At 36.3% G+C, this 27511-nt stretch overlaps 39 non-coding genes across 39 annotated transcripts; 10 read left to right on the top strand and 29 right to left on the bottom strand.

Moving 5' to 3' along the window:
• Positions 1-153: 153 nt before the first annotated feature.
• Positions 154-228, top strand: Trnav-aac (transfer RNA valine (anticodon AAC)). Its single transcript has one exon. It is a non-coding gene; the product is annotated as a tRNA-Val (tRNA).
• A 334-nt stretch (positions 229-562) lies between these two features.
• Trnag-ucc (transfer RNA glycine (anticodon UCC)) lies at positions 563-634 on the bottom strand. Its single transcript has one exon. It is a non-coding gene; the product is annotated as a tRNA-Gly (tRNA).
• Positions 635-888: 254 nt separating this feature from the next.
• On the bottom strand, positions 889-960 carry Trnag-ucc (transfer RNA glycine (anticodon UCC)). Its single transcript has one exon. It is a non-coding gene; the product is annotated as a tRNA-Gly (tRNA).
• Positions 961-2337: 1377 nt separating this feature from the next.
• On the bottom strand, positions 2338-2409 carry Trnap-cgg (transfer RNA proline (anticodon CGG)). The gene has a single exon. It is a non-coding gene; the product is annotated as a tRNA-Pro (tRNA).
• Positions 2410-2776: 367 nt separating this feature from the next.
• On the top strand, positions 2777-2849 carry Trnav-aac (transfer RNA valine (anticodon AAC)). Its single transcript has one exon. It is a non-coding gene; the product is annotated as a tRNA-Val (tRNA).
• A 335-nt stretch (positions 2850-3184) lies between these two features.
• On the bottom strand, positions 3185-3256 carry Trnag-ucc (transfer RNA glycine (anticodon UCC)). The gene has a single exon. It is a non-coding gene; the product is annotated as a tRNA-Gly (tRNA).
• Positions 3257-3510: 254 nt separating this feature from the next.
• Positions 3511-3582, bottom strand: Trnag-ucc (transfer RNA glycine (anticodon UCC)). Its single transcript has one exon. It is a non-coding gene; the product is annotated as a tRNA-Gly (tRNA).
• A 1380-nt stretch (positions 3583-4962) lies between these two features.
• Trnap-cgg (transfer RNA proline (anticodon CGG)) lies at positions 4963-5034 on the bottom strand. Its single transcript has one exon. It is a non-coding gene; the product is annotated as a tRNA-Pro (tRNA).
• A 366-nt stretch (positions 5035-5400) lies between these two features.
• On the top strand, positions 5401-5473 carry Trnav-aac (transfer RNA valine (anticodon AAC)). Its single transcript has one exon. It is a non-coding gene; the product is annotated as a tRNA-Val (tRNA).
• Positions 5474-5808: 335 nt separating this feature from the next.
• Positions 5809-5880, bottom strand: Trnag-ucc (transfer RNA glycine (anticodon UCC)). The gene has a single exon. It is a non-coding gene; the product is annotated as a tRNA-Gly (tRNA).
• A 254-nt stretch (positions 5881-6134) lies between these two features.
• On the bottom strand, positions 6135-6206 carry Trnag-ucc (transfer RNA glycine (anticodon UCC)). Its single transcript has one exon. It is a non-coding gene; the product is annotated as a tRNA-Gly (tRNA).
• A 1380-nt stretch (positions 6207-7586) lies between these two features.
• Trnap-cgg (transfer RNA proline (anticodon CGG)) lies at positions 7587-7658 on the bottom strand. The gene has a single exon. It is a non-coding gene; the product is annotated as a tRNA-Pro (tRNA).
• A 366-nt stretch (positions 7659-8024) lies between these two features.
• Trnav-aac (transfer RNA valine (anticodon AAC)) lies at positions 8025-8097 on the top strand. The gene has a single exon. It is a non-coding gene; the product is annotated as a tRNA-Val (tRNA).
• A 335-nt stretch (positions 8098-8432) lies between these two features.
• Positions 8433-8504, bottom strand: Trnag-ucc (transfer RNA glycine (anticodon UCC)). Its single transcript has one exon. It is a non-coding gene; the product is annotated as a tRNA-Gly (tRNA).
• A 254-nt stretch (positions 8505-8758) lies between these two features.
• On the bottom strand, positions 8759-8830 carry Trnag-ucc (transfer RNA glycine (anticodon UCC)). The gene has a single exon. It is a non-coding gene; the product is annotated as a tRNA-Gly (tRNA).
• A 1380-nt stretch (positions 8831-10210) lies between these two features.
• On the bottom strand, positions 10211-10282 carry Trnap-cgg (transfer RNA proline (anticodon CGG)). The gene has a single exon. It is a non-coding gene; the product is annotated as a tRNA-Pro (tRNA).
• Positions 10283-10648: 366 nt separating this feature from the next.
• Positions 10649-10721, top strand: Trnav-aac (transfer RNA valine (anticodon AAC)). Its single transcript has one exon. It is a non-coding gene; the product is annotated as a tRNA-Val (tRNA).
• A 335-nt stretch (positions 10722-11056) lies between these two features.
• On the bottom strand, positions 11057-11128 carry Trnag-ucc (transfer RNA glycine (anticodon UCC)). Its single transcript has one exon. It is a non-coding gene; the product is annotated as a tRNA-Gly (tRNA).
• Positions 11129-11382: 254 nt separating this feature from the next.
• Trnag-ucc (transfer RNA glycine (anticodon UCC)) lies at positions 11383-11454 on the bottom strand. Its single transcript has one exon. It is a non-coding gene; the product is annotated as a tRNA-Gly (tRNA).
• Positions 11455-12834: 1380 nt separating this feature from the next.
• Trnap-cgg (transfer RNA proline (anticodon CGG)) lies at positions 12835-12906 on the bottom strand. Its single transcript has one exon. It is a non-coding gene; the product is annotated as a tRNA-Pro (tRNA).
• Positions 12907-13272: 366 nt separating this feature from the next.
• Positions 13273-13345, top strand: Trnav-aac (transfer RNA valine (anticodon AAC)). Its single transcript has one exon. It is a non-coding gene; the product is annotated as a tRNA-Val (tRNA).
• Positions 13346-13680: 335 nt separating this feature from the next.
• On the bottom strand, positions 13681-13752 carry Trnag-ucc (transfer RNA glycine (anticodon UCC)). The gene has a single exon. It is a non-coding gene; the product is annotated as a tRNA-Gly (tRNA).
• Positions 13753-14063: 311 nt separating this feature from the next.
• Trnag-ucc (transfer RNA glycine (anticodon UCC)) lies at positions 14064-14135 on the bottom strand. Its single transcript has one exon. It is a non-coding gene; the product is annotated as a tRNA-Gly (tRNA).
• Positions 14136-15515: 1380 nt separating this feature from the next.
• Positions 15516-15587, bottom strand: Trnap-cgg (transfer RNA proline (anticodon CGG)). Its single transcript has one exon. It is a non-coding gene; the product is annotated as a tRNA-Pro (tRNA).
• A 366-nt stretch (positions 15588-15953) lies between these two features.
• On the top strand, positions 15954-16026 carry Trnav-aac (transfer RNA valine (anticodon AAC)). The gene has a single exon. It is a non-coding gene; the product is annotated as a tRNA-Val (tRNA).
• A 335-nt stretch (positions 16027-16361) lies between these two features.
• Trnag-ucc (transfer RNA glycine (anticodon UCC)) lies at positions 16362-16433 on the bottom strand. The gene has a single exon. It is a non-coding gene; the product is annotated as a tRNA-Gly (tRNA).
• Positions 16434-16687: 254 nt separating this feature from the next.
• On the bottom strand, positions 16688-16759 carry Trnag-ucc (transfer RNA glycine (anticodon UCC)). Its single transcript has one exon. It is a non-coding gene; the product is annotated as a tRNA-Gly (tRNA).
• A 1380-nt stretch (positions 16760-18139) lies between these two features.
• On the bottom strand, positions 18140-18211 carry Trnap-cgg (transfer RNA proline (anticodon CGG)). Its single transcript has one exon. It is a non-coding gene; the product is annotated as a tRNA-Pro (tRNA).
• Positions 18212-18577: 366 nt separating this feature from the next.
• Positions 18578-18650, top strand: Trnav-aac (transfer RNA valine (anticodon AAC)). Its single transcript has one exon. It is a non-coding gene; the product is annotated as a tRNA-Val (tRNA).
• Positions 18651-18985: 335 nt separating this feature from the next.
• On the bottom strand, positions 18986-19057 carry Trnag-ucc (transfer RNA glycine (anticodon UCC)). Its single transcript has one exon. It is a non-coding gene; the product is annotated as a tRNA-Gly (tRNA).
• Positions 19058-19311: 254 nt separating this feature from the next.
• On the bottom strand, positions 19312-19383 carry Trnag-ucc (transfer RNA glycine (anticodon UCC)). Its single transcript has one exon. It is a non-coding gene; the product is annotated as a tRNA-Gly (tRNA).
• A 1380-nt stretch (positions 19384-20763) lies between these two features.
• Trnap-cgg (transfer RNA proline (anticodon CGG)) lies at positions 20764-20835 on the bottom strand. The gene has a single exon. It is a non-coding gene; the product is annotated as a tRNA-Pro (tRNA).
• A 366-nt stretch (positions 20836-21201) lies between these two features.
• Trnav-aac (transfer RNA valine (anticodon AAC)) lies at positions 21202-21274 on the top strand. Its single transcript has one exon. It is a non-coding gene; the product is annotated as a tRNA-Val (tRNA).
• Positions 21275-21609: 335 nt separating this feature from the next.
• Positions 21610-21681, bottom strand: Trnag-ucc (transfer RNA glycine (anticodon UCC)). The gene has a single exon. It is a non-coding gene; the product is annotated as a tRNA-Gly (tRNA).
• A 254-nt stretch (positions 21682-21935) lies between these two features.
• Positions 21936-22007, bottom strand: Trnag-ucc (transfer RNA glycine (anticodon UCC)). The gene has a single exon. It is a non-coding gene; the product is annotated as a tRNA-Gly (tRNA).
• Positions 22008-23387: 1380 nt separating this feature from the next.
• Trnap-cgg (transfer RNA proline (anticodon CGG)) lies at positions 23388-23459 on the bottom strand. The gene has a single exon. It is a non-coding gene; the product is annotated as a tRNA-Pro (tRNA).
• Positions 23460-23825: 366 nt separating this feature from the next.
• On the top strand, positions 23826-23898 carry Trnav-aac (transfer RNA valine (anticodon AAC)). The gene has a single exon. It is a non-coding gene; the product is annotated as a tRNA-Val (tRNA).
• A 335-nt stretch (positions 23899-24233) lies between these two features.
• Positions 24234-24305, bottom strand: Trnag-ucc (transfer RNA glycine (anticodon UCC)). The gene has a single exon. It is a non-coding gene; the product is annotated as a tRNA-Gly (tRNA).
• A 254-nt stretch (positions 24306-24559) lies between these two features.
• Positions 24560-24631, bottom strand: Trnag-ucc (transfer RNA glycine (anticodon UCC)). The gene has a single exon. It is a non-coding gene; the product is annotated as a tRNA-Gly (tRNA).
• Between the last annotated feature and the right edge of the window lie 2880 nt (positions 24632-27511).

Below are 27511 nucleotides of genomic sequence, written 5' to 3'. Positions count from 1 at the left end.
AAAAAGACGACATATGTTAAAATAGCGTTTTGTCTGCCGGCCGAAGTTTAGTTATCCATCAATTGGGTCAACTGTTGATATGCCTAGCTGCAATGCTGTTCCGTTGATTTCCGTCATGGTTTTTAAGCTAAAATTCACTCTTAGATCCCCAAGGTTTCCGTGGTGTAGATGGTTATCACATCCGCTTAACACGCGGAAGGTCCTGAGTTTCAATCCTCAGCGGAAACATCTATTTTTGCTGTCTTTAGAATGGCCAATTTGAAATGGCATCAACGTTCTTACAGTTTAATTTCTGTTTTACTTGTTTCAAAATTTCTATATACAATTAGTGTCAAAAGTTGTTCAGCACTGCTGGTTCAAATGGTTCAGCTGTATCAACATGGATTGGTAAAGACCTGAAATAAATGCTTGTATGCCGAATAGTCCGAAATTTTAAACCACTGGGGTGCCTCCGTTAAAAAGTTGTGGAATCTCTGAGAGAACATGAATCGAAATGGTCAGAGTATATATCTTTTTTTTCAAATGACGTAGACAATAAATTTCATACGATATAAAAAATTCGTGCGTCGGCCGGGAGTCGAACCCGGATCGACTGCTTGGAAGGCAACCATGCTAACCGTTACACCACCGACGCCATAAATACACTTGTTTAAATTTTCTTAGATATATATCGCCTTCGAATTCATTACCCATCAATTTATAAAGCTTCCTATATTTGAAGTTTTATATCAAATTGCATCTTAACCTATTGGAGTTAAGTAAGACAAAAAGATATGATTTTTTTCCCCCTCTCTCGTAAATAAAGAAACACTGCATTTTCGAAAGTTCGGCAACTAGTGTAATAAACATTATAGTACTTGATTCCATCTAATCCTAGCAAAAATAACGTGCGTCGGCCGGGAGTCGAACCCGGATCGACTGCTTGGAAGGCAACCATGCTAACCGTTACACCACCGACGCCATGTTACTGATGTGAACGAAATTCTTTCTTATAGCACAGACGAATACAGTCAGTTTATTGAATAACGTGGCAATGCATATATGCAGGCCAGATTAAAAAGAATTCAACTTTAATGATATCGATATATATCTTATAATGTCTAATTCTTATAAATTTTCCCATGCCATGCTGACAAAATATTTACTTCTTTAAATTACTGCCAGATAGTGTGTGCATGATTAGCTGATGTCAATTATTCCGTAATTGATACGGTATAGAAATAATCCAAAGTTTAAACTTAAGAGGTCTTGCAAGTTTAATTCTTTGTCTCACCCTTGTGCAATAATTTAATATCGTACACTAGTTAACTTGTAGGTTATGCTAATTTATAGTGAAATACGAATCAATTACCGAGGGGCGTAATAATCTTCGAACATATGTTACTTTCTCTAAACCACTATTTGAAGAAACTGTTTTCTGGTTGGAAGAATTGGAGATATAGTCTGCTGAACTGAACAAGATAGGCTGAAAAATAAAAGATAATTTGCTTTCGTGAATGTTTGGGTTCTACACTGTATACGAAAACAAAGACCGGTGAATATATGTTTACATGATGACGACACGAACAGAATATAATTGCCCGAGGCGTAATATAAACTTATAAGAAAATGTATGAAATTCATGATTAAAGAAAACATGCACTTCATAAGATGACGATAAAGGTGACGCAGATCCAACTTTTGGATGGCGGAATTGAAAGGATGAAATTTAGCAATTCAAAAAGAATAGGAAAAATATCCAGTAACAGATGGATAAAAAAACGAAAGAAACAAGAGAAAAATAACCTTTGTAGAACCGTGCGGGCCATTGTGCAATCGGTGTAGTCTGTCTGGGAGGAAACAGAAATCTGACTTACCGGCGACCGGAATGTAACATCGAGTCGCAGTCAGGAATCCCTGGACGAAGAATGAGACGAAATCACCCCAGTAACGACAACGTGTCATAATTAAAGCAGGATAGAGACGCCGAAGCACGTTACGTCTTTTTTCAATTTTTCAATACGAAATCCACCGAAGCCAAAAAGATCAACACGATCAAGACCCTTAAAATACTAGTGAGCGCTCTATGGTAGGACATAATACCAGTTGGATGAATATACTGGGCATAGTGTGAGACTCCCTTTTAAGTTGTATCACGAGTAATGTCTATAGCCCATTCAGCAGGCTAACAATGATGAGGACGGGAAGACCAGATTGGTAACGATATTACGCTTTGAATAGGCTGCCTATATTTTTGTGCGTCCATAATTCTCCCAAATTTTGGCCTAACATTTTTGGTAGTCCAGTTTCGCGATTTGATATTTAATGAGCGGATCCTTTTGCAATGCCAAAAATTAGGGGCTCGTCCGGGAGTCGAACCCGGGACCTCTCGCACCCGAAGCGAGAATCATACCACTAGACCAACGAGCCTGACACTGCTAATTGCAATTAAATAGATTATAAAATAATTTCATGTCACATATCAAGACAGTGAACAAGTATTCCAATCTCTAGAATATTTTATGTTCATTGACAAATTGTAGCTTTCGATTGCAAATTACGTTCCGTTTCTATGAGAAAGAAATAACTAAAAACTTAAAGTTTACACTCCGTGTGGGATCGATTTGACATTTCGAATACAAATAAAAAGACGACATATGTTAAAATAGCGTTTTGTCTGCCGGCCGAAGTTTAGTTATCCATCAATTGGGTCAACTGTTGATATGCCTGAGCTGCAATGCTGTTCCGTTGATTTCCGTCATGGTTTTAAGCTAAAATTCACTCTTAGATCCCCAAGGTTTCCGTGGTGTAGTGGTTATCACATCCGCTTAACACGCGGAAGGTCCTGAGTTCAATCCTCAGCGGAAACATCTATTTTTGCTGTCTTTAAGAATGGCCAATTTGAAATGGCATCAACGTTCTTACAGTTTAATTTCTGTTTTACTTGTTTCAAAATTTCTATATACAATTAGTGTCAAAAGTTGTTCAGCACTGCTGGTTCAAATGGTTCAGCTGTATCAACATGGATTGGTAAAGACCTGAAATAAATGCTTGTATGCCGAATAGTCCGAAATTTTAAACCACTGGGGTGCCTCCGTTAAAAAGTTGTGGAATCTCTGAGAGAACATGAATCGAAATGGTCAGAGTATATATCTTTTTTTTCAAATGACGTAGACAATAAATTTCATACGATATAAAAAATTCGTGCGTCGGCCGGGAGTCGAACCCGGATCGACTGCTTGGAAGGCAACCATGCTAACCGTTACACCACCGACGCCATAAATACACTTGTTTAAATTTTCTTAGATATATATCGCCTTCGAATTCATTACCCATCAATTTATAAAGCTTCCTATATTTGAAGTTTTATATCAAATTGCATCTTAACCTATTGGAGTTAAGTAAGACAAAAAGATATGATTTTTTTCCCCCTCTCTCGTAAATAAAGAAACACTGCATTTTCGAAAGTTCGGCAACTAGTGTAATAAACATTATAGTACTTGATTCCATCTAATCCTAGCAAAAATAACGTGCGTCGGCCGGGAGTCGAACCCGGATCGACTGCTTGGAAGGCAACCATGCTAACCGTTACACCACCGACGCCATGTTACTGATGTGAACGAAATTCTTTCTTATAGCACAGACGAATACAGTCAGTTTATTGAATAACGTGGCAATGCATATATGCAGGCCAGATTAAAAAGAATTACAACTTTAATGATATCGATATATATCTTATAATGTCTAATTCTTATAAATTTTCCCATGCCATGCTGACAAAATATTTACTTCTTTAAATTACTGCCAGATAGTGTGTGCATGATTAGCTGATGTCAATTATTCCGTAATTGATACGGTATAGAAATAATCCAAAGTTTAAACTTTAAGAGGTCTTGCAAGTTTAATTCTTTGTCTCACCCTTGTGCAATAATTTAATATCGTACACTAGTTAACTTGTAGGTTATGCTAATTTATAGTGGAAATACGAATCAATTACCGAGGGGCGTAATTAATCTTCGAACATATGTTACTTTCTCTAAACCACTATTTGAAGAAACTGTTTTCTGGTTGGAAGAATTGGAGATATAGTCTGCTGAACTGAACAAGATAGGCTGAAAAATAAAAGATAATTTGCTTTCGTGAATGTTTGGGTTCTACACTGTATACGAAACAAAGACCGGTGAATATATGTTTACATGATGACGACACGAACAGAATATAATTGCCCGAGGCGTAATATAAACTTATAAGAAAATGTATGAAATTCATGATTAAAGAAAACATGCACTTCATAAGATGACGATAAAGGTGACGCAGATCCAACTTTTGGATGGCGGAATTGAAAGGATGAAATTTAGCAATTCAAAAAGAATAGGAAAAATATCCAGTAACAGATGGATAAAAAAACGAAAGAAACAAGAGAAAAATAACCTTTGTAGAACCGTGCGGGCCATTGTGCAATCGGTGTAGTCTGTCTGGGAGGAAACAGAAATCTGACTTACCGGCGACCGGAATGTTAACATCGAGTCGCAGTCAGGAATCCCTGGACGAAGAATGAGACGAAATCACCCCAGTAACGACAACGTGTCATAATTAAAGCAGGATAGAGACGGCCGAAGCACGTTACGTCTTTTTTCAATTTTTCAATACGAAATCCACCGAAGCCAAAAAGATCAACACGATCAAGACCCTTAAAATACTAGTGAGCGCTCTATGGTAGGACATAATACCAGTTGGATGAATATACTGGGCATAGTGTGAGACTCCCTTTTAAGTTGTATCACGAGTAATGTCTATAGCCCATTCAGCAGGCTAACAATGATGAGGACGGGAAGACCAGATTGGTAACGATATTACGCTTTGAATAGGCTGCCTATATTTTTGTGCGTCCATAATTCTCCAAATTTTGGCCTAACATTTTTGGTAGTCCAGTTTCGCGATTTGATATTTAATGAGCGGATCCTTTTGCAATGCCAAAAATTAGGGCTCGTCCGGGAGTCGAACCCGGGACCTCTCGCACCCGAAGCGAGAATCATACCACTAGACCAACGAGCCTGACACTGCTAATTGCAATTAAATAGATTATAAATAATTTCATGTCACATATCAAGACAGTGAACAAGTATTCCAATCTCTAGAATATTTTATGTTCATTGACAAATTGTAGCTTTCGATTGCAAATTACGTTCCGTTTCTATGAGAAAGAAATAACTAAAAACTTAAAGTTTACACTCCGTGTGGGATCGATTTGACATTTCGAATACAAATAAAAAGACGACATATGTTAAAATAGCGTTTTGTCTGCCGGCCGAAGTTTAGTTATCCATCAATTGGGTCAACTGTTGATATGCCTGAGCTGCAATGCTGTTCCGTTGATTTCCGTCATGGTTTTAAGCTAAAATTCACTCTTAGATCCCCAAGGTTTCCGTGGTGTAGTGGTTATCACATCCGCTTAACACGCGGAAGGTCCTGAGTTCAATCCTCAGCGGAAACATCTATTTTTGCTGTCTTTAAGAATGGCCAATTTGAAATGGCATCAACGTTCTTACAGTTTAATTTCTGTTTTACTTGTTTCAAAATTTCTATATACAATTAGTGTCAAAAGTTGTTCAGCACTGCTGGTTCAAATGGTTCAGCTGTATCAACATGGATTGGTAAAGACCTGAAATAAATGCTTGTATGCCGAATAGTCCGAAATTTTAAACCACTGGGGTGCCTCCGTTAAAAAGTTGTGGAATCTCTGAGAGAACATGAATCGAAATGGTCAGAGTATATATCTTTTTTTTCAAATGACGTAGACAATAAATTTCATACGATATAAAAAATTCGTGCGTCGGCCGGGAGTCGAACCCGGATCGACTGCTTGGAAGGCAACCATGCTAACCGTTACACCACCGACGCCATAAATACACTTGTTTAAATTTTCTTAGATATATATCGCCTTCGAATTCATTACCCATCAATTTATAAAGCTTCCTATATTTGAAGTTTTATATCAAATTGCATCTTAACCTATTGGAGTTAAGTAAGACAAAAAGATATGATTTTTTTCCCCCTCTCTCGTAAATAAAGAAACACTGCATTTTCGAAAGTTCGGCAACTAGTGTAATAAACATTATAGTACTTGATTCCATCTAATCCTAGCAAAAATAACGTGCGTCGGCCGGGAGTCGAACCCGGATCGACTGCTTGGAAGGCAACCATGCTAACCGTTACACCACCGACGCCATGTTACTGATGTGAACGAAATTCTTTCTTATAGCACAGACGAATACAGTCAGTTTATTGAATAACGTGGCAATGCATATATGCAGGCCAGATTAAAAAGAATTACAACTTTAATGATATCGATATATATCTTATAATGTCTAATTCTTATAAATTTTCCCATGCCATGCTGACAAAATATTTACTTCTTTAAATTACTGCCAGATAGTGTGTGCATGATTAGCTGATGTCAATTATTCCGTAATTGATACGGTATAGAAATAATCCAAAGTTTAAACTTTAAGAGGTCTTGCAAGTTTAATTCTTTGTCTCACCCTTGTGCAATAATTTAATATCGTACACTAGTTAACTTGTAGGTTATGCTAATTTATAGTGGAAATACGAATCAATTACCGAGGGGCGTAATTAATCTTCGAACATATGTTACTTTCTCTAAACCACTATTTGAAGAAACTGTTTTCTGGTTGGAAGAATTGGAGATATAGTCTGCTGAACTGAACAAGATAGGCTGAAAAATAAAAGATAATTTGCTTTCGTGAATGTTTGGGTTCTACACTGTATACGAAACAAAGACCGGTGAATATATGTTTACATGATGACGACACGAACAGAATATAATTGCCCGAGGCGTAATATAAACTTATAAGAAAATGTATGAAATTCATGATTAAAGAAAACATGCACTTCATAAGATGACGATAAAGGTGACGCAGATCCAACTTTTGGATGGCGGAATTGAAAGGATGAAATTTAGCAATTCAAAAAGAATAGGAAAAATATCCAGTAACAGATGGATAAAAAAACGAAAGAAACAAGAGAAAAATAACCTTTGTAGAACCGTGCGGGCCATTGTGCAATCGGTGTAGTCTGTCTGGGAGGAAACAGAAATCTGACTTACCGGCGACCGGAATGTTAACATCGAGTCGCAGTCAGGAATCCCTGGACGAAGAATGAGACGAAATCACCCCAGTAACGACAACGTGTCATAATTAAAGCAGGATAGAGACGGCCGAAGCACGTTACGTCTTTTTTCAATTTTTCAATACGAAATCCACCGAAGCCAAAAAGATCAACACGATCAAGACCCTTAAAATACTAGTGAGCGCTCTATGGTAGGACATAATACCAGTTGGATGAATATACTGGGCATAGTGTGAGACTCCCTTTTAAGTTGTATCACGAGTAATGTCTATAGCCCATTCAGCAGGCTAACAATGATGAGGACGGGAAGACCAGATTGGTAACGATATTACGCTTTGAATAGGCTGCCTATATTTTTGTGCGTCCATAATTCTCCAAATTTTGGCCTAACATTTTTGGTAGTCCAGTTTCGCGATTTGATATTTAATGAGCGGATCCTTTTGCAATGCCAAAAATTAGGGCTCGTCCGGGAGTCGAACCCGGGACCTCTCGCACCCGAAGCGAGAATCATACCACTAGACCAACGAGCCTGACACTGCTAATTGCAATTAAATAGATTATAAATAATTTCATGTCACATATCAAGACAGTGAACAAGTATTCCAATCTCTAGAATATTTTATGTTCATTGACAAATTGTAGCTTTCGATTGCAAATTACGTTCCGTTTCTATGAGAAAGAAATAACTAAAAACTTAAAGTTTACACTCCGTGTGGGATCGATTTGACATTTCGAATACAAATAAAAAGACGACATATGTTAAAATAGCGTTTTGTCTGCCGGCCGAAGTTTAGTTATCCATCAATTGGGTCAACTGTTGATATGCCTGAGCTGCAATGCTGTTCCGTTGATTTCCGTCATGGTTTTAAGCTAAAATTCACTCTTAGATCCCCAAGGTTTCCGTGGTGTAGTGGTTATCACATCCGCTTAACACGCGGAAGGTCCTGAGTTCAATCCTCAGCGGAAACATCTATTTTTGCTGTCTTTAAGAATGGCCAATTTGAAATGGCATCAACGTTCTTACAGTTTAATTTCTGTTTTACTTGTTTCAAAATTTCTATATACAATTAGTGTCAAAAGTTGTTCAGCACTGCTGGTTCAAATGGTTCAGCTGTATCAACATGGATTGGTAAAGACCTGAAATAAATGCTTGTATGCCGAATAGTCCGAAATTTTAAACCACTGGGGTGCCTCCGTTAAAAAGTTGTGGAATCTCTGAGAGAACATGAATCGAAATGGTCAGAGTATATATCTTTTTTTTCAAATGACGTAGACAATAAATTTCATACGATATAAAAAATTCGTGCGTCGGCCGGGAGTCGAACCCGGATCGACTGCTTGGAAGGCAACCATGCTAACCGTTACACCACCGACGCCATAAATACACTTGTTTAAATTTTCTTAGATATATATCGCCTTCGAATTCATTACCCATCAATTTATAAAGCTTCCTATATTTGAAGTTTTATATCAAATTGCATCTTAACCTATTGGAGTTAAGTAAGACAAAAAGATATGATTTTTTTCCCCCTCTCTCGTAAATAAAGAAACACTGCATTTTCGAAAGTTCGGCAACTAGTGTAATAAACATTATAGTACTTGATTCCATCTAATCCTAGCAAAAATAACGTGCGTCGGCCGGGAGTCGAACCCGGATCGACTGCTTGGAAGGCAACCATGCTAACCGTTACACCACCGACGCCATGTTACTGATGTGAACGAAATTCTTTCTTATAGCACAGACGAATACAGTCAGTTTATTGAATAACGTGGCAATGCATATATGCAGGCCAGATTAAAAAGAATTACAACTTTAATGATATCGATATATATCTTATAATGTCTAATTCTTATAAATTTTCCCATGCCATGCTGACAAAATATTTACTTCTTTAAATTACTGCCAGATAGTGTGTGCATGATTAGCTGATGTCAATTATTCCGTAATTGATACGGTATAGAAATAATCCAAAGTTTAAACTTTAAGAGGTCTTGCAAGTTTAATTCTTTGTCTCACCCTTGTGCAATAATTTAATATCGTACACTAGTTAACTTGTAGGTTATGCTAATTTATAGTGGAAATACGAATCAATTACCGAGGGGCGTAATTAATCTTCGAACATATGTTACTTTCTCTAAACCACTATTTGAAGAAACTGTTTTCTGGTTGGAAGAATTGGAGATATAGTCTGCTGAACTGAACAAGATAGGCTGAAAAATAAAAGATAATTTGCTTTCGTGAATGTTTGGGTTCTACACTGTATACGAAACAAAGACCGGTGAATATATGTTTACATGATGACGACACGAACAGAATATAATTGCCCGAGGCGTAATATAAACTTATAAGAAAATGTATGAAATTCATGATTAAAGAAAACATGCACTTCATAAGATGACGATAAAGGTGACGCAGATCCAACTTTTGGATGGCGGAATTGAAAGGATGAAATTTAGCAATTCAAAAAGAATAGGAAAAATATCCAGTAACAGATGGATAAAAAAACGAAAGAAACAAGAGAAAAATAACCTTTGTAGAACCGTGCGGGCCATTGTGCAATCGGTGTAGTCTGTCTGGGAGGAAACAGAAATCTGACTTACCGGCGACCGGAATGTTAACATCGAGTCGCAGTCAGGAATCCCTGGACGAAGAATGAGACGAAATCACCCCAGTAACGACAACGTGTCATAATTAAAGCAGGATAGAGACGGCCGAAGCACGTTACGTCTTTTTTCAATTTTTCAATACGAAATCCACCGAAGCCAAAAAGATCAACACGATCAAGACCCTTAAAATACTAGTGAGCGCTCTATGGTAGGACATAATACCAGTTGGATGAATATACTGGGCATAGTGTGAGACTCCCTTTTAAGTTGTATCACGAGTAATGTCTATAGCCCATTCAGCAGGCTAACAATGATGAGGACGGGAAGACCAGATTGGTAACGATATTACGCTTTGAATAGGCTGCCTATATTTTTGTGCGTCCATAATTCTCCAAATTTTGGCCTAACATTTTTGGTAGTCCAGTTTCGCGATTTGATATTTAATGAGCGGATCCTTTTGCAATGCCAAAAATTAGGGCTCGTCCGGGAGTCGAACCCGGGACCTCTCGCACCCGAAGCGAGAATCATACCACTAGACCAACGAGCCTGACACTGCTAATTGCAATTAAATAGATTATAAATAATTTCATGTCACATATCAAGACAGTGAACAAGTATTCCAATCTCTAGAATATTTTATGTTCATTGACAAATTGTAGCTTTCGATTGCAAATTACGTTCCGTTTCTATGAGAAAGAAATAACTAAAAACTTAAAGTTTACACTCCGTGTGGGATCGATTTGACATTTCGAATACAAATAAAAAGACGACATATGTTAAAATAGCGTTTTGTCTGCCGGCCGAAGTTTAGTTATCCATCAATTGGGTCAACTGTTGATATGCCTGAGCTGCAATGCTGTTCCGTTGATTTCCGTCATGGTTTTAAGCTAAAATTCACTCTTAGATCCCCAAGGTTTCCGTGGTGTAGTGGTTATCACATCCGCTTAACACGCGGAAGGTCCTGAGTTCAATCCTCAGCGGAAACATCTATTTTTGCTGTCTTTAAGAATGGCCAATTTGAAATGGCATCAACGTTCTTACAGTTTAATTTCTGTTTTACTTGTTTCAAAATTTCTATATACAATTAGTGTCAAAAGTTGTTCAGCACTGCTGGTTCAAATGGTTCAGCTGTATCAACATGGATTGGTAAAGACCTGAAATAAATGCTTGTATGCCGAATAGTCCGAAATTTTAAACCACTGGGGTGCCTCCGTTAAAAAGTTGTGGAATCTCTGAGAGAACATGAATCGAAATGGTCAGAGTATATATCTTTTTTTTCAAATGACGTAGACAATAAATTTCATACGATATAAAAAATTCGTGCGTCGGCCGGGAGTCGAACCCGGATCGACTGCTTGGAAGGCAACCATGCTAACCGTTACACCACCGACGCCATAAATACACTTGTTTAAATTTTCTTAGATATATATCGCCTTCGAATTCATTACCCATCAATTTATAAAGCTTCCTATATTTGAAGTTTTATATCAAATTGCATCTTAACCTATTGGAGTTAAGTAAGACAAAAAGATATGATTTTTTTCCCCCTCTCTCGTAAATAAAGAAACACTGCATTTTCGAAAGTTCGGCAACTAGTGTAATAAACATTATAGTACTTGATTCCATCTAATCCTAGCAAAAATAACGTGCGTCGGCCGGGAGTCGAACCCGGATCGACTGCTTGGAAGGCAACCATGCTAACCGTTACACCACCGACGCCATGTTACTGATGTGAACGAAATTCTTTCTTATAGCACAGACGAATACAGTCAGTTTATTGAATAACGTGGCAATGCATATATGCAGGCCAGATTAAAAAGAATTACAACTTTAATGATATCGATATATATCTTATAATGTCTAATTCTTATAAATTTTCCCATGCCATGCTGACAAAATATTTACTTCTTTAAATTACTGCCAGATAGTGTGTGCATGATTAGCTGATGTCAATTATTCCGTAATTGATACGGTATAGAAATAATCCAAAGTTTAAACTTTAAGAGGTCTTGCAAGTTTAATTCTTTGTCTCACCCTTGTGCAATAATTTAATATCGTACACTAGTTAACTTGTAGGTTATGCTAATTTATAGTGGAAATACGAATCAATTACCGAGGGGCGTAATTAATCTTCGAACATATGTTACTTTCTCTAAACCACTATTTGAAGAAACTGTTTTCTGGTTGGAAGAATTGGAGATATAGTCTGCTGAACTGAACAAGATAGGCTGAAAAATAAAAGATAATTTGCTTTCGTGAATGTTTGGGTTCTACACTGTATACGAAACAAAGACCGGTGAATATATGTTTACATGATGACGACACGAACAGAATATAATTGCCCGAGGCGTAATATAAACTTATAAGAAAATGTATGAAATTCATGATTAAAGAAAACATGCACTTCATAAGATGACGATAAAGGTGACGCAGATCCAACTTTTGGATGGCGGAATTGAAAGGATGAAATTTAGCAATTCAAAAAGAATAGGAAAAATATCCAGTAACAGATGGATAAAAAAACGAAAGAAACAAGAGAAAAATAACCTTTGTAGAACCGTGCGGGCCATTGTGCAATCGGTGTAGTCTGTCTGGGAGGAAACAGAAATCTGACTTACCGGCGACCGGAATGTTAACATCGAGTCGCAGTCAGGAATCCCTGGACGAAGAATGAGACGAAATCACCCCAGTAACGACAACGTGTCATAATTAAAGCAGGATAGAGACGGCCGAAGCACGTTACGTCTTTTTTCAATTTTTCAATACGAAATCCACCGAAGCCAAAAAGATCAACACGATCAAGACCCTTAAAATACTAGTGAGCGCTCTATGGTAGGACATAATACCAGTTGGATGAATATACTGGGCATAGTGTGAGACTCCCTTTTAAGTTGTATCACGAGTAATGTCTATAGCCCATTCAGCAGGCTAACAATGATGAGGACGGGAAGACCAGATTGGTAACGATATTACGCTTTGAATAGGCTGCCTATATTATTGTGCGTCCATAATTCTCCAAATTTTGGCCTAACATTTTTGGTAGTCCAGTTTCGCGATTTGATATTTAATGAGCGGATCCTTTTGCAATGCCAAAAATTAGGGCTCGTCCGGGAGTCGAACCCGGGACCTCTCGCACCCGAAGCGAGAATCATACCACTAGACCAACGAGCCTGACACTGCTAATTGCAATTAAATAGATTATAAATAATTTCATGTCACATATCAAGACAGTGAACAAGTATTCCAATCTCTAGAATATTTTATGTTCATTGACAAATTGTAGCTTTCGATTGCAAATTACGTTCCGTTTCTATGAGAAAGAAATAACTAAAAACTTAAAGTTTACACTCCGTGTGGGATCGATTTGACATTTCGAATACAAATAAAAAGACGACATATGTTAAAATAGCGTTTTGTCTGCCGGCCGAAGTTTAGTTATCCATCAATTGGGTAAACTGTTGATATGCCTGAGCTGCAATGCTGTTCCGTTGATTTCCGTCATGGTTTTAAGCTAAAATTCACTCTTAGATCCCCAAGGTTTCCGTGGTGTAGTGGTTATCACATCCGCTTAACACGCGGAAGGTCCTGAGTTCAATCCTCAGCGGAAACATCTATTTTTGCTGTCTTTAAGAATGGCCAATTTGAAATGGCATCAACGTTCTTACAGTTTAATTTCTGTTTTACTTGTTTCAAAATTTCTATATACAATTAGTGTCAAAAGTTGTTCAGCACTGCTGGTTCAAATGGTTCAGCTGTATCAACATGGATTGGTAAAGACCTGAAATAAATGCTTGTATGCCGAATAGTCCGAAATTTTAAACCACTGGGGTGCCTCCGTTAAAAAGTTGTGGAATCTCTGAGAGAACATGAATCGAAATGGTCAGAGTATATATCTTTTTTTTCAAATGACGTAGACAATAAATTTCATACGATATAAAAAATTCGTGCGTCGGCCGGGAGTCGAACCCGGATCGACTGCTTGGAAGGCAACCATGCTAACCGTTACACCACCGACGCCATAAATACACTTGTTTAAATTTTCTTAGATATATATCGCCTTCGAATTCATTACCCATCAATTTATAAAGCTTCCTATATTTGAAGTTTTATATCAAATTGCATCTTAACCTATTGGAGTTAAGTAAGACAAAAAGATATGATTTTTTTCCCCCTCTCTCGTAAATAAAGAAACACTGCATTTTCGAAAGTTCATATGATTTTTTTCCCCCTCTCTCGTAAATAAAGAAACACTGCATTTTCGAAAGTTCGGCAACTAGTGTAATAAACATTATAGTACTTGATTCCATCTAATCCTAGCAAAAATAACGTGCGTCGGCCGGGAGTCGAACCCGGATCGACTGCTTGGAAGGCAACCATGCTAACCGTTACACCACCGACGCCATGTTACTGATGTGAACGAAATTCTTTCTTATAGCACAGACGAATACAGTCAGTTTATTGAATAACGTGGCAATGCATATATGCAGGCCAGATTAAAAAGAATTACAACTTTAATGATATCGATATATATCTTATAATGTCTAATTCTTATAAATTTTCCCATGCCATGCTGACAAAATATTTACTTCTTTAAATTACTGCCAGATAGTGTGTGCATGATTAGCTGATGTCAATTATTCCGTAATTGATACGGTATAGAAATAATCCAAAGTTTAAACTTTAAGAGGTCTTGCAAGTTTAATTCTTTGTCTCACCCTTGTGCAATAATTTAATATCGTACACTAGTTAACTTGTAGGTTATGCTAATTTATAGTGGAAATACGAATCAATTACCGAGGGGCGTAATTAATCTTCGAACATATGTTACTTTCTCTAAACCACTATTTGAAGAAACTGTTTTCTGGTTGGAAGAATTGGAGATATAGTCTGCTGAACTGAACAAGATAGGCTGAAAAATAAAAGATAATTTGCTTTCGTGAATGTTTGGGTTCTACACTGTATACGAAACAAAGACCGGTGAATATATGTTTACATGATGACGACACGAACAGAATATAATTGCCCGAGGCGTAATATAAACTTATAAGAAAATGTATGAAATTCATGATTAAAGAAAACATGCACTTCATAAGATGACGATAAAGGTGACGCAGATCCAACTTTTGGATGGCGGAATTGAAAGGATGAAATTTAGCAATTCAAAAAGAATAGGAAAAATATCCAGTAACAGATGGATAAAAAAACGAAAGAAACAAGAGAAAAATAACCTTTGTAGAACCGTGCGGGCCATTGTGCAATCGGTGTAGTCTGTCTGGGAGGAAACAGAAATCTGACTTACCGGCGACCGGAATGTTAACATCGAGTCGCAGTCAGGAATCCCTGGACGAAGAATGAGACGAAATCACCCCAGTAACTACAACGTGTCATAATTAAAGCAGGATAGAGACGGCCGAAGCACGTTACGTCTTTTTTCAATTTTTCAATACGAAATCCACCGAAGCCAAAAAGATCAACACGATCAAGACCCTTAAAATACTAGTGAGCGCTCTATGGTAGGACATAATACCAGTTGGATGAATATACTGGGCATAGTGTGAGACTCCCTTTTAAGTTGTATCACGAGTAATGTCTATAGCCCATTCAGCAGGCTAACAATGATGAGGACGGGAAGACCAGATTGGTAACGATATTACGCTTTGAATAGGCTGCCTATATTTTTGTGCGTCCATAATTCTCCAAATTTTGGCCTAACATTTTTGGTAGTCCAGTTTCGCGATTTGATATTTAATGAGCGGATCCTTTTGCAATGCCAAAAATTAGGGCTCGTCCGGGAGTCGAACCCGGGACCTCTCGCACCCGAAGCGAGAATCATACCACTAGACCAACGAGCCTGACACTGCTAATTGCAATTAAATAGATTATAAATAATTTCATGTCACATATCAAGACAGTGAACAAGTATTCCAATCTCTAGAATATTTTATGTTCATTGACAAATTGTAGCTTTCGATTGCAAATTACGTTCCGTTTCTATGAGAAAGAAATAACTAAAAACTTAAAGTTTACACTCCGTGTGGGATCGATTTGACATTTCGAATACAAATAAAAAGACGACATATGTTAAAATAGCGTTTTGTCTGCCGGCCGAAGTTTAGTTATCCATCAATTGGGTCAACTGTTGATATGCCTGAGCTGCAATGCTGTTCCGTTGATTTCCGTCATGGTTTTAAGCTAAAATTCACTCTTAGATCCCCAAGGTTTCCGTGGTGTAGTGGTTATCACATCCGCTTAACACGCGGAAGGTCCTGAGTTCAATCCTCAGCGGAAACATCTATTTTTGCTGTCTTTAAGAATGGCCAATTTGAAATGGCATCAACGTTCTTACAGTTTAATTTCTGTTTTACTTGTTTCAAAATTTCTATATACAATTAGTGTCAAAAGTTGTTCAGCACTGCTGGTTCAAATGGTTCAGCTGTATCAACATGGATTGGTAAAGACCTGAAATAAATGCTTGTATGCCGAATAGTCCGAAATTTTAAACCACTGGGGTGCCTCCGTTAAAAAGTTGTGGAATCTCTGAGAGAACATGAATCGAAATGGTCAGAGTATATATCTTTTTTTTCAAATGACGTAGACAATAAATTTCATACGATATAAAAAATTCGTGCGTCGGCCGGGAGTCGAACCCGGATCGACTGCTTGGAAGGCAACCATGCTAACCGTTACACCACCGACGCCATAAATACACTTGTTTAAATTTTCTTAGATATATATCGCCTTCGAATTCATTACCCATCAATTTATAAAGCTTCCTATATTTGAAGTTTTATATCAAATTGCATCTTAACCTATTGGAGTTAAGTAAGACAAAAAGATATGATTTTTTTCCCCCTCTCTCGTAAATAAAGAAACACTGCATTTTCGAAAGTTCGGCAACTAGTGTAATAAACATTATAGTACTTGATTCCATCTAATCCTAGCAAAAATAACGTGCGTCGGCCGGGAGTCGAACCCGGATCGACTGCTTGGAAGGCAACCATGCTAACCGTTACACCACCGACGCCATGTTACTGATGTGAACGAAATTCTTTCTTATAGCACAGACGAATACAGTCAGTTTATTGAATAACGTGGCAATGCATATATGCAGGCCAGATTAAAAAGAATTACAACTTTAATGATATCGATATATATCTTATAATGTCTAATTCTTATAAATTTTCCCATGCCATGCTGACAAAATATTTACTTCTTTAAATTACTGCCAGATAGTGTGTGCATGATTAGCTGATGTCAATTATTCCGTAATTGATACGGTATAGAAATAATCCAAAGTTTAAACTTTAAGAGGTCTTGCAAGTTTAATTCTTTGTCTCACCCTTGTGCAATAATTTAATATCGTACACTAGTTAACTTGTAGGTTATGCTAATTTATAGTGGAAATACGAATCAATTACCGAGGGGCGTAATTAATCTTCGAACATATGTTACTTTCTCTAAACCACTATTTGAAGAAACTGTTTTCTGGTTGGAAGAATTGGAGATATAGTCTGCTGAACTGAACAAGATAGGCTGAAAAATAAAAGATAATTTGCTTTCGTGAATGTTTGGGTTCTACACTGTATACGAAACAAAGACCGGTGAATATATGTTTACATGATGACGACACGAACAGAATATAATTGCCCGAGGCGTAATATAAACTTATAAGAAAATGTATGAAATTCATGATTAAAGAAAACATGCACTTCATAAGATGACGATAAAGGTGACGCAGATCCAACTTTTGGATGGCGGAATTGAAAGGATGAAATTTAGCAATTCAAAAAGAATAGGAAAAATATCCAGTAACAGATGGATAAAAAAACGAAAGAAACAAGAGAAAAATAACCTTTGTAGAACCGTGCGGGCCATTGTGCAATCGGTGTAGTCTGTCTGGGAGGAAACAGAAATCTGACTTACCGGCGACCGGAATGTTAACATCGAGTCGCAGTCAGGAATCCCTGGACGAAGAATGAGACGAAATCACCCCAGTAACGACAACGTGTCATAATTAAAGCAGGATAGAGACGGCCGAAGCACGTTACGTCTTTTTTCAATTTTTCAATACGAAATCCACCGAAGCCAAAAAGATCAACACGATCAAGACCCTTAAAATACTAGTGAGCGCTCTATGGTAGGACATAATACCAGTTGGATGAATATACTGGGCATAGTGTGAGACTCCCTTTTAAGTTGTATCACGAGTAATGTCTATAGCCCATTCAGCAGGCTAACAATGATGAGGACGGGAAGACCAGATTGGTAACGATATTACGCTTTGAATAGGCTGCCTATATTTTTGTGCGTCCATAATTCTCCAAATTTTGGCCTAACATTTTTGGTAGTCCAGTTTCGCGATTTGATATTTAATGAGCGGATCCTTTTGCAATGCCAAAAATTAGGGCTCGTCCGGGAGTCGAACCCGGGACCTCTCGCACCCGAAGCGAGAATCATACCACTAGACCAACGAGCCTGACACTGCTAATTGCAATTAAATAGATTATAAATAATTTCATGTCACATATCAAGACAGTGAACAAGTATTCCAATCTCTAGAATATTTTATGTTCATTGACAAATTGTAGCTTTCGATTGCAAATTACGTTCCGTTTCTATGAGAAAGAAATAACTAAAAACTTAAAGTTTACACTCCGTGTGGGATCGATTTGACATTTCGAATACAAATAAAAAGACGACATATGTTAAAATAGCGTTTTGTCTGCCGGCCGAAGTTTAGTTATCCATCAATTGGGTCAACTGTTGATATGCCTGAGCTGCAATGCTGTTCCGTTGATTTCCGTCATGGTTTTAAGCTAAAATTCACTCTTAGATCCCCAAGGTTTCCGTGGTGTAGTGGTTATCACATCCGCTTAACACGCGGAAGGTCCTGAGTTCAATCCTCAGCGGAAACATCTATTTTTGCTGTCTTTAAGAATGGCCAATTTGAAATGGCATCAACGTTCTTACAGTTTAATTTCTGTTTTACTTGTTTCAAAATTTCTATATACAATTAGTGTCAAAAGTTGTTCAGCACTGCTGGTTCAAATGGTTCAGCTGTATCAACATGGATTGGTAAAGACCTGAAATAAATGCTTGTATGCCGAATAGTCCGAAATTTTAAACCACTGGGGTGCCTCCGTTAAAAAGTTGTGGAATCTCTGAGAGAACATGAATCGAAATGGTCAGAGTATATATCTTTTTTTTCAAATGACGTAGACAATAAATTTCATACGATATAAAAAATTCGTGCGTCGGCCGGGAGTCGAACCCGGATCGACTGCTTGGAAGGCAACCATGCTAACCGTTACACCACCGACGCCATAAATACACTTGTTTAAATTTTCTTAGATATATATCGCCTTCGAATTCATTACCCATCAATTTATAAAGCTTCCTATATTTGAAGTTTTATATCAAATTGCATCTTAACCTATTGGAGTTAAGTAAGACAAAAAGATATGATTTTTTTCCCCCTCTCTCGTAAATAAAGAAACACTGCATTTTCGAAAGTTCGGCAACTAGTGTAATAAACATTATAGTACTTGATTCCATCTAATCCTAGCAAAAATAACGTGCGTCGGCCGGGAGTCGAACCCGGATCGACTGCTTGGAAGGCAACCATGCTAACCGTTACACCACCGACGCCATGTTACTGATGTGAACGAAATTCTTTCTTATAGCACAGACGAATACAGTCAGTTTATTGAATAACGTGGCAATGCATATATGCAGGCCAGATTAAAAAGAATTACAACTTTAATGATATCGATATATATCTTATAATGTCTAATTCTTATAAATTTTCCCATGCCATGCTGACAAAATATTTACTTCTTTAAATTACTGCCAGATAGTGTGTGCATGATTAGCTGATGTCAATTATTCCGTAATTGATACGGTATAGAAATAATCCAAAGTTTAAACTTTAAGAGGTCTTGCAAGTTTAATTCTTTGTCTCACCCTTGTGCAATAATTTAATATCGTACACTAGTTAACTTGTAGGTTATGCTAATTTATAGTGGAAATACGAATCAATTACCGAGGGGCGTAATTAATCTTCGAACATATGTTACTTTCTCTAAACCACTATTTGAAGAAACTGTTTTCTGGTTGGAAGAATTGGAGATATAGTCTGCTGAACTGAACAAGATAGGCTGAAAAATAAAAGATAATTTGCTTTCGTGAATGTTTGGGTTCTACACTGTATACGAAACAAAGACCGGTGAATATATGTTTACATGATGACGACACGAACAGAATATAATTGCCCGAGGCGTAATATAAACTTATAAGAAAATGTATGAAATTCATGATTAAAGAAAACATGCACTTCATAAGATGACGATAAAGGTGACGCAGATCCAACTTTTGGATGGCGGAATTGAAAGGATGAAATTTAGCAATTCAAAAAGAATAGGAAAAATATCCAGTAACAGATGGATAAAAAAACGAAAGAAACAAGAGAAAAATAACCTTTGTAGAACCGTGCGGGCCATTGTGCAATCGGTGTAGTCTGTCTGGGAGGAAACAGAAATCTGACTTACCGGCGACCGGAATGTTAACATCGAGTCGCAGTCAGGAATCCCTGGACGAAGAATGAGACGAAATCACCCCAGTAACGACAACGTGTCATAATTAAAGCAGGATAGAGACGGCCGAAGCACGTTACGTCTTTTTTCAATTTTTCAATACGAAATCCACCGAAGCCAAAAAGATCAACACGATCAAGACCCTTAAAATACTAGTGAGCGCTCTATGGTAGGACATAATACCAGTTGGATGAATATACTGGGCATAGTGTGAGACTCCCTTTTAAGTTGTATCACGAGTAATGTCTATAGCCCATTCAGCAGGCTAACAATGATGAGGACGGGAAGACCAGATTGGTAACGATATTACGCTTTGAATAGGCTGCCTATATTTTTGTGCGTCCATAATTCTCCAAATTTTGGCCTAACATTTTTGGTAGTCCAGTTTCGCGATTTGATATTTAATGAGCGGATCCTTTTGCAATGCCAAAAATTAGGGCTCGTCCGGGAGTCGAACCCGGGACCTCTCGCACCCGAAGCGAGAATCATACCACTAGACCAACGAGCCTGACACTGCTAATTGCAATTAAATAGATTATAAATAATTTCATGTCACATATCAAGACAGTGAACAAGTATTCCAATCTCTAGAATATTTTATGTTCATTGACAAATTGTAGCTTTCGATTGCAAATTACGTTCCGTTTCTATGAGAAAGAAATAACTAAAAACTTAAAGTTTACACTCCGTGTGGGATCGATTTGACATTTCGAATACAAATAAAAAGACGACATATGTTAAAATAGCGTTTTGTCTGCCGGCCGAAGTTTAGTTATCCATCAATTGGGTCAACTGTTGATATGCCTGAGCTGCAATGCTGTTCCGTTGATTTCCGTCATGGTTTTAAGCTAAAATTCACTCTTAGATCCCCAAGGTTTCCGTGGTGTAGTGGTTATCACATCCGCTTAACACGCGGAAGGTCCTGAGTTCAATCCTCAGCGGAAACATCTATTTTTGCTGTCTTTAAGAATGGCCAATTTGAAATGGCATCAACGTTCTTACAGTTTAATTTCTGTTTTACTTGTTTCAAAATTTCTATATACAATTAGTGTCAAAAGTTGTTCAGCACTGCTGGTTCAAATGGTTCAGCTGTATCAACATGGATTGGTAAAGACCTGAAATAAATGCTTGTATGCCGAATAGTCCGAAATTTTAAACCACTGGGGTGCCTCCGTTAAAAAGTTGTGGAATCTCTGAGAGAACATGAATCGAAATGGTCAGAGTATATATCTTTTTTTTCAAATGACGTAGACAATAAATTTCATACGATATAAAAAATTCGTGCGTCGGCCGGGAGTCGAACCCGGATCGACTGCTTGGAAGGCAACCATGCTAACCGTTACACCACCGACGCCATAAATACACTTGTTTAAATTTTCTTAGATATATATCGCCTTCGAATTCATTACCCATCAATTTATAAAGCTTCCTATATTTGAAGTTTTATATCAAATTGCATCTTAACCTATTGGAGTTAAGTAAGACAAAAAGATATGATTTTTTTCCCCCTCTCTCGTAAATAAAGAAACACTGCATTTTCGAAAGTTCGGCAACTAGTGTAATAAACATTATAGTACTTGATTCCATCTAATCCTAGCAAAAATAACGTGCGTCGGCCGGGAGTCGAACCCGGATCGACTGCTTGGAAGGCAACCATGCTAACCGTTACACCACCGACGCCATGTTACTGATGTGAACGAAATTCTTTCTTATAGCACAGACGAATACAGTCAGTTTATTGAATAACGTGGCAATGCATATATGCAGGCCAGATTAAAAAGAATTACAACTTTAATGATATCGATATATATCTTATAATGTCTAATTCTTATAAATTTTCCCATGCCATGCTGACAAAATATTTACTTCTTTAAATTACTGCCAGATAGTGTGTGCATGATTAGCTGATGTCAATTATTCCGTAATTGATACGGTATAGAAATAATCCAAAGTTTAAACTTTAAGAGGTCTTGCAAGTTTAATTCTTTGTCTCACCCTTGTGCAATAATTTAATATCGTACACTAGTTAACTTGTAGGTTATGCTAATTTATAGTGGAAATACGAATCAATTACCGAGGGGCGTAATTAATCTTCGAACATATGTTACTTTCTCTAAACCACTATTTGAAGAAACTGTTTTCTGGTTGGAAGAATTGGAGATATAGTCTGCTGAACTGAACAAGATAGGCTGAAAAATAAAAGATAATTTGCTTTCGTGAATGTTTGGGTTCTACACTGTATACGAAACAAAGACCGGTGAATATATGTTTACATGATGACGACACGAACAGAATATAATTGCCCGAGGCGTAATATAAACTTATAAGAAAATGTATGAAATTCATGATTAAAGAAAACATGCACTTCATAAGATGACGATAAAGGTGACGCAGATCCAACTTTTGGATGGCGGAATTGAAAGGATGAAATTTAGCAATTCAAAAAGAATAGGAAAAATATCCAGTAACAGATGGATAAAAAAACGAAAGAAACAAGAGAAAAATAACCTTTGTAGAACCGTGCGGGCCATTGTGCAATCGGTGTAGTCTGTCTGGGAGGAAACAGAAATCTGACTTACCGGCGACCGGAATGTTAACATCGAGTCGCAGTCAGGAATCCCTGGACGAAGAATGAGACGAAATCACCCCAGTAACGACAACGTGTCATAATTAAAGCAGGATAGAGACGGCCGAAGCACGTTACGTCTTTTTTCAATTTTTCAATACGAAATCCACCGAAGCCAAAAAGATCAACACGATCAAGACCCTTAAAATACTAGTGAGCGCTCTATGGTAGGACATAATACCAGTTGGATGAATATACTGGGCATAGTGTGAGACTCCCTTTTAAGTTGTATCACGAGTAATGTCTATAGCCCATTCAGCAGGCTAACAATGATGAGGACGGGAAGACCAGATTGGTAACGATATTACGCTTTGAATAGGCTGCCTATATTTTTGTGCGTCCATAATTCTCCAAATTTTGGCCTAACATTTTTGGTAGTCCAGTTTCGCGATTTGATATTTAATGAGCGGATCCTTTTGCAATGCCAAAAATTAGGGCTCGTCCGGGAGTCGAACCCGGGACCTCTCGCACCCGAAGCGAGAATCATACCACTAGACCAACGAGCCTGACACTGCTAATTGCAATTAAATAGATTATAAATAATTTCATGTCACATATCAAGACAGTGAACAAGTATTCCAATCTCTAGAATATTTTATGTTCATTGACAAATTGTAGCTTTCGATTGCAAATTACGTTCCGTTTCTATGAGAAAGAAATAACTAAAAACTTAAAGTTTACACTCCGTGTGGGATCGATTTGACATTTCGAATACAAATAAAAAGACGACATATGTTAAAATAGCGTTTTGTCTGCCGGCCGAAGTTTAGTTATCCATCAATTGGGTCAACTGTTGATATGCCTGAGCTGCAATGCTGTTCCGTTGATTTCCGTCATGGTTTTAAGCTAAAATTCACTCTTAGATCCCCAAGGTTTCCGTGGTGTAGTGGTTATCACATCCGCTTAACACGCGGAAGGTCCTGAGTTCAATCCTCAGCGGAAACATCTATTTTTGCTGTCTTTAAGAATGGCCAATTTGAAATGGCATCAACGTTCTTACAGTTTAATTTCTGTTTTACTTGTTTCAAAATTTCTATATACAATTAGTGTCAAAAGTTGTTCAGCACTGCTGGTTCAAATGGTTCAGCTGTATCAACATGGATTGGTAAAGACCTGAAATAAATGCTTGTATGCCGAATAGTCCGAAATTTTAAACCACTGGGGTGCCTCCGTTAAAAAGTTGTGGAATCTCTGAGAGAACATGAATCGAAATGGTCAGAGTATATATCTTTTTTTTCAAATGACGTAGACAATAAATTTCATACGATATAAAAAATTCGTGCGTCGGCCGGGAGTCGAACCCGGATCGACTGCTTGGAAGGCAACCATGCTAACCGTTACACCACCGACGCCATAAATACACTTGTTTAAATTTTCTTAGATATATATCGCCTTCGAATTCATTACCCATCAATTTATAAAGCTTCCTATATTTGAAGTTTTATATCAAATTGCATCTTAACCTATTGGAGTTAAGTAAGACAAAAAGATATGATTTTTTTCCCCCTCTCTCGTAAATAAAGAAACACTGCATTTTCGAAAGTTCGGCAACTAGTGTAATAAACATTATAGTACTTGATTCCATCTAATCCTAGCAAAAATAACGTGCGTCGGCCGGGAGTCGAACCCGGATCGACTGCTTGGAAGGCAACCATGCTAACCGTTACACCACCGACGCCATGTTACTGATGTGAACGAAATTCTTTCTTATAGCACAGACGAATACAGTCAGTTTATTGAATAACGTGGCAATGCATATATGCAGGCCAGATTAAAAAGAATTACAACTTTAATGATATCGATATATATCTTATAATGTCTAATTCTTATAAATTTTCCCATGCCATGCTGACAAAATATTTACTTCTTTAAATTACTGCCAGATAGTGTGTGCATGATTACAGTACTTGCAACCTTAGGCGTTACTATTTCAGCGATCAATCAGCGGTCATCGATCAGTCACCGATCAGTCAAGTTCGCGTCAAACTCACGTCAGCAATCCGTCAGACTTGTAGTAAAAGTAATTGACTGATCGGACTGATCGGACTGATAGAACCGATCGACCTTGATGACGGATTGACCTGTAATACGTCACATGATAAAAATAATGCAAATTACGGAATCTTAGTTTCGTTTAGTTTAATTAAAATGGCGACTAGTGAAAATCGAACGTTCAATGATCATGATGATACATTTTGCTTTAATAGTAATTATTTAGCAAAGATTTATTGAAAAGAAATGTACAGATTAAACCGAACATAAATATTTTTAATAAAGAATGGTATTTTTGTTTTATTTAGGTTATATATTTTCAAACACGGCGGGTTTTAAAACGGTGTCTTCATCGCGATTTTTATTTTTTTATTTTCCAAACATACTCGGGAAAAGCAACGATTTGTATAGTTAGAACAAGGATTTGCATAGCTATACACATCCTTGTTATCATCATAAAATTCGTTAAAAAAACTTATCATAATCAAGGACTTTCTATATATATTCCTGTCACAATCGAAGCCTGTAAAATTTTAATAAAAAGAAGACTAATTTTTGATATTTTAAACAACTCGAAATAAAATGTAAGTAAGATTTATCTGACACTCTTAATTTCATAAAAAAACAAACTATTCTAATCTATAAAGAGTACAAGAATCCAATGGTGGTCAATAATTTTTAGTTAAAATGAAGAAATATTTGCATTTAAGGCAACGTGTACAAAAATTCAATATTTTTTTCCTTAAAGTAAGCATATTTTATGAAGAACAGCCAATCTTGATGTACAAAAAGTACTCAAATCATAATATGATGGTTAATAATTTGTATCAAAATAAATCAATAACTGCATTCTTATTCAACAAAAATAAAAGTTTAAGTATTTTAATTCTCATTATATCTCAATTCTGAATAGAAGACTTGTCTCAAGATGGTAAAAATAACTGATTTCAAATAAAATAGCATCATTTCTAATAAAAAGAAGATTAATTTTGGTTATTTTTAACAATGCGAATAAAATATAAGTATGATTCCTCTGACACTTTTTTAATTTCATAAAAAAAAACTATTATAATCTATAAAAAGCACAAAAATCCAATGGCGGTCAATAATTTTTAGTAAAATGAAGAAATATTTGCATTTTAGGCAACGCATACAAAAATTAAATATTTTTTTCCTTAACGTAGGCATATCTTATGAAGAACAGCCAAATCTGATGTACAAAAAGTACTCAAATCATATGACGGTTAATAATGTGTATCAAAATAAATCAATAACTGCATTCTTATTCCACAAATTTAAAAGTTTAAGTATTTTAATTCTCATTATATCTCAATTCTGATTAGAAGACTTGTCTCAAGATGGTAAAAATAACTGATTTCAAATAAAATAGCATCATTTCTAATTAAAAGAAGACTAATTTTGGTTATTTTTAACAATGCGAATAAAATATTAGTATGATTCCTCTGACACTCTTTTAATTTCATAAAAAAAAAAATATTCTAATCTATAAAAAGTACAAAAAATCCAATGGTGGTCAATAATTTTAAGTAAAATGAAGAAATATTTGCATTTTAGGCAACGCGTACAAAAAAATAATTATTTTTTTCCTTCACGTAGGCATATCTTATGAAGAACAGCCAAATCTGATGTACTAAAAGTACTCAAATCATATGACGGTTAATAATGTGTATCAAAATAAATCAATAACTGCATTCTTATTCCACAAATTTAAAAGTTTAAGTATTTTAATTCTCATTATATCTCAATTCTGATTAGAAGACTTGTCTGAAGATGGTAAAAATAACTGATTTCAAATAAAATAGCATCATTTCTAATAAAAAGAAGACAAATTTTGGTTATTTTTAACAAGCGAATAAAATATTAGTATGATTTCTCTGACACTCTTTTAATTTAATGAAAAAAACTATTCTAATCTATAAAAAGTACAAAAAATCCAATGGCGGTCAACAATTTTTAGTAAAATATTTGCATTTTAGGCAACGCATACATAATTTAATTATCTTTTTCCTGAAAGTAAGTATATTTTATGAAGAACAGCCAATCTTGATTTACAAAAAGTACTCAAATCATATGACGGTTAATAATTTGTATCAAAATATTCAACAAATGATTCTTATTCAACAAATATAAAAGTTTAAGTATTTAAATTCTCAGTATATCCCAATTCTGATTAGATGACTTGTCTCAAGATGGTAAAAATGACTGATTTCAAATAAAATAGCATCATTTTTAATAAAAAATAGACTAATTTTGGTTATTTTAAACAATGCGAATAAAATTTTAGTATGATTTCTCTGACACTCTTTTAATTTCATGAAATAAAACCTATTCTTATCTATAAAAAGTACAAAAATCCAATGGCGGTCAATAAATTTTAGTAAAATGAAGAAATATTTGCATTTTATGCAACTCATACAAAAATTAATAATTTTTTTCCTTAAAGTAAGCATATTTTATGAAGAACAGCCAATCTTGATGTATAAAAAGTACTCAAATGATATGACGGTTAATAATGTGTATCAAAATAAATCAATAACTGCATTCT

The sequence above is a fragment of the Mytilus trossulus genome, chromosome 8 (assembly GCF_036588685.1).
Source record: "Mytilus trossulus isolate FHL-02 chromosome 8, PNRI_Mtr1.1.1.hap1, whole genome shotgun sequence".
In the NCBI taxonomy this organism is placed as follows: Eukaryota; Metazoa; Mollusca; class Bivalvia; order Mytilida; family Mytilidae; genus Mytilus; species Mytilus trossulus.
Note: the sequence above shows the minus strand (reverse complement) of the source record. Positions and strands in the feature narration are given on the sequence as shown.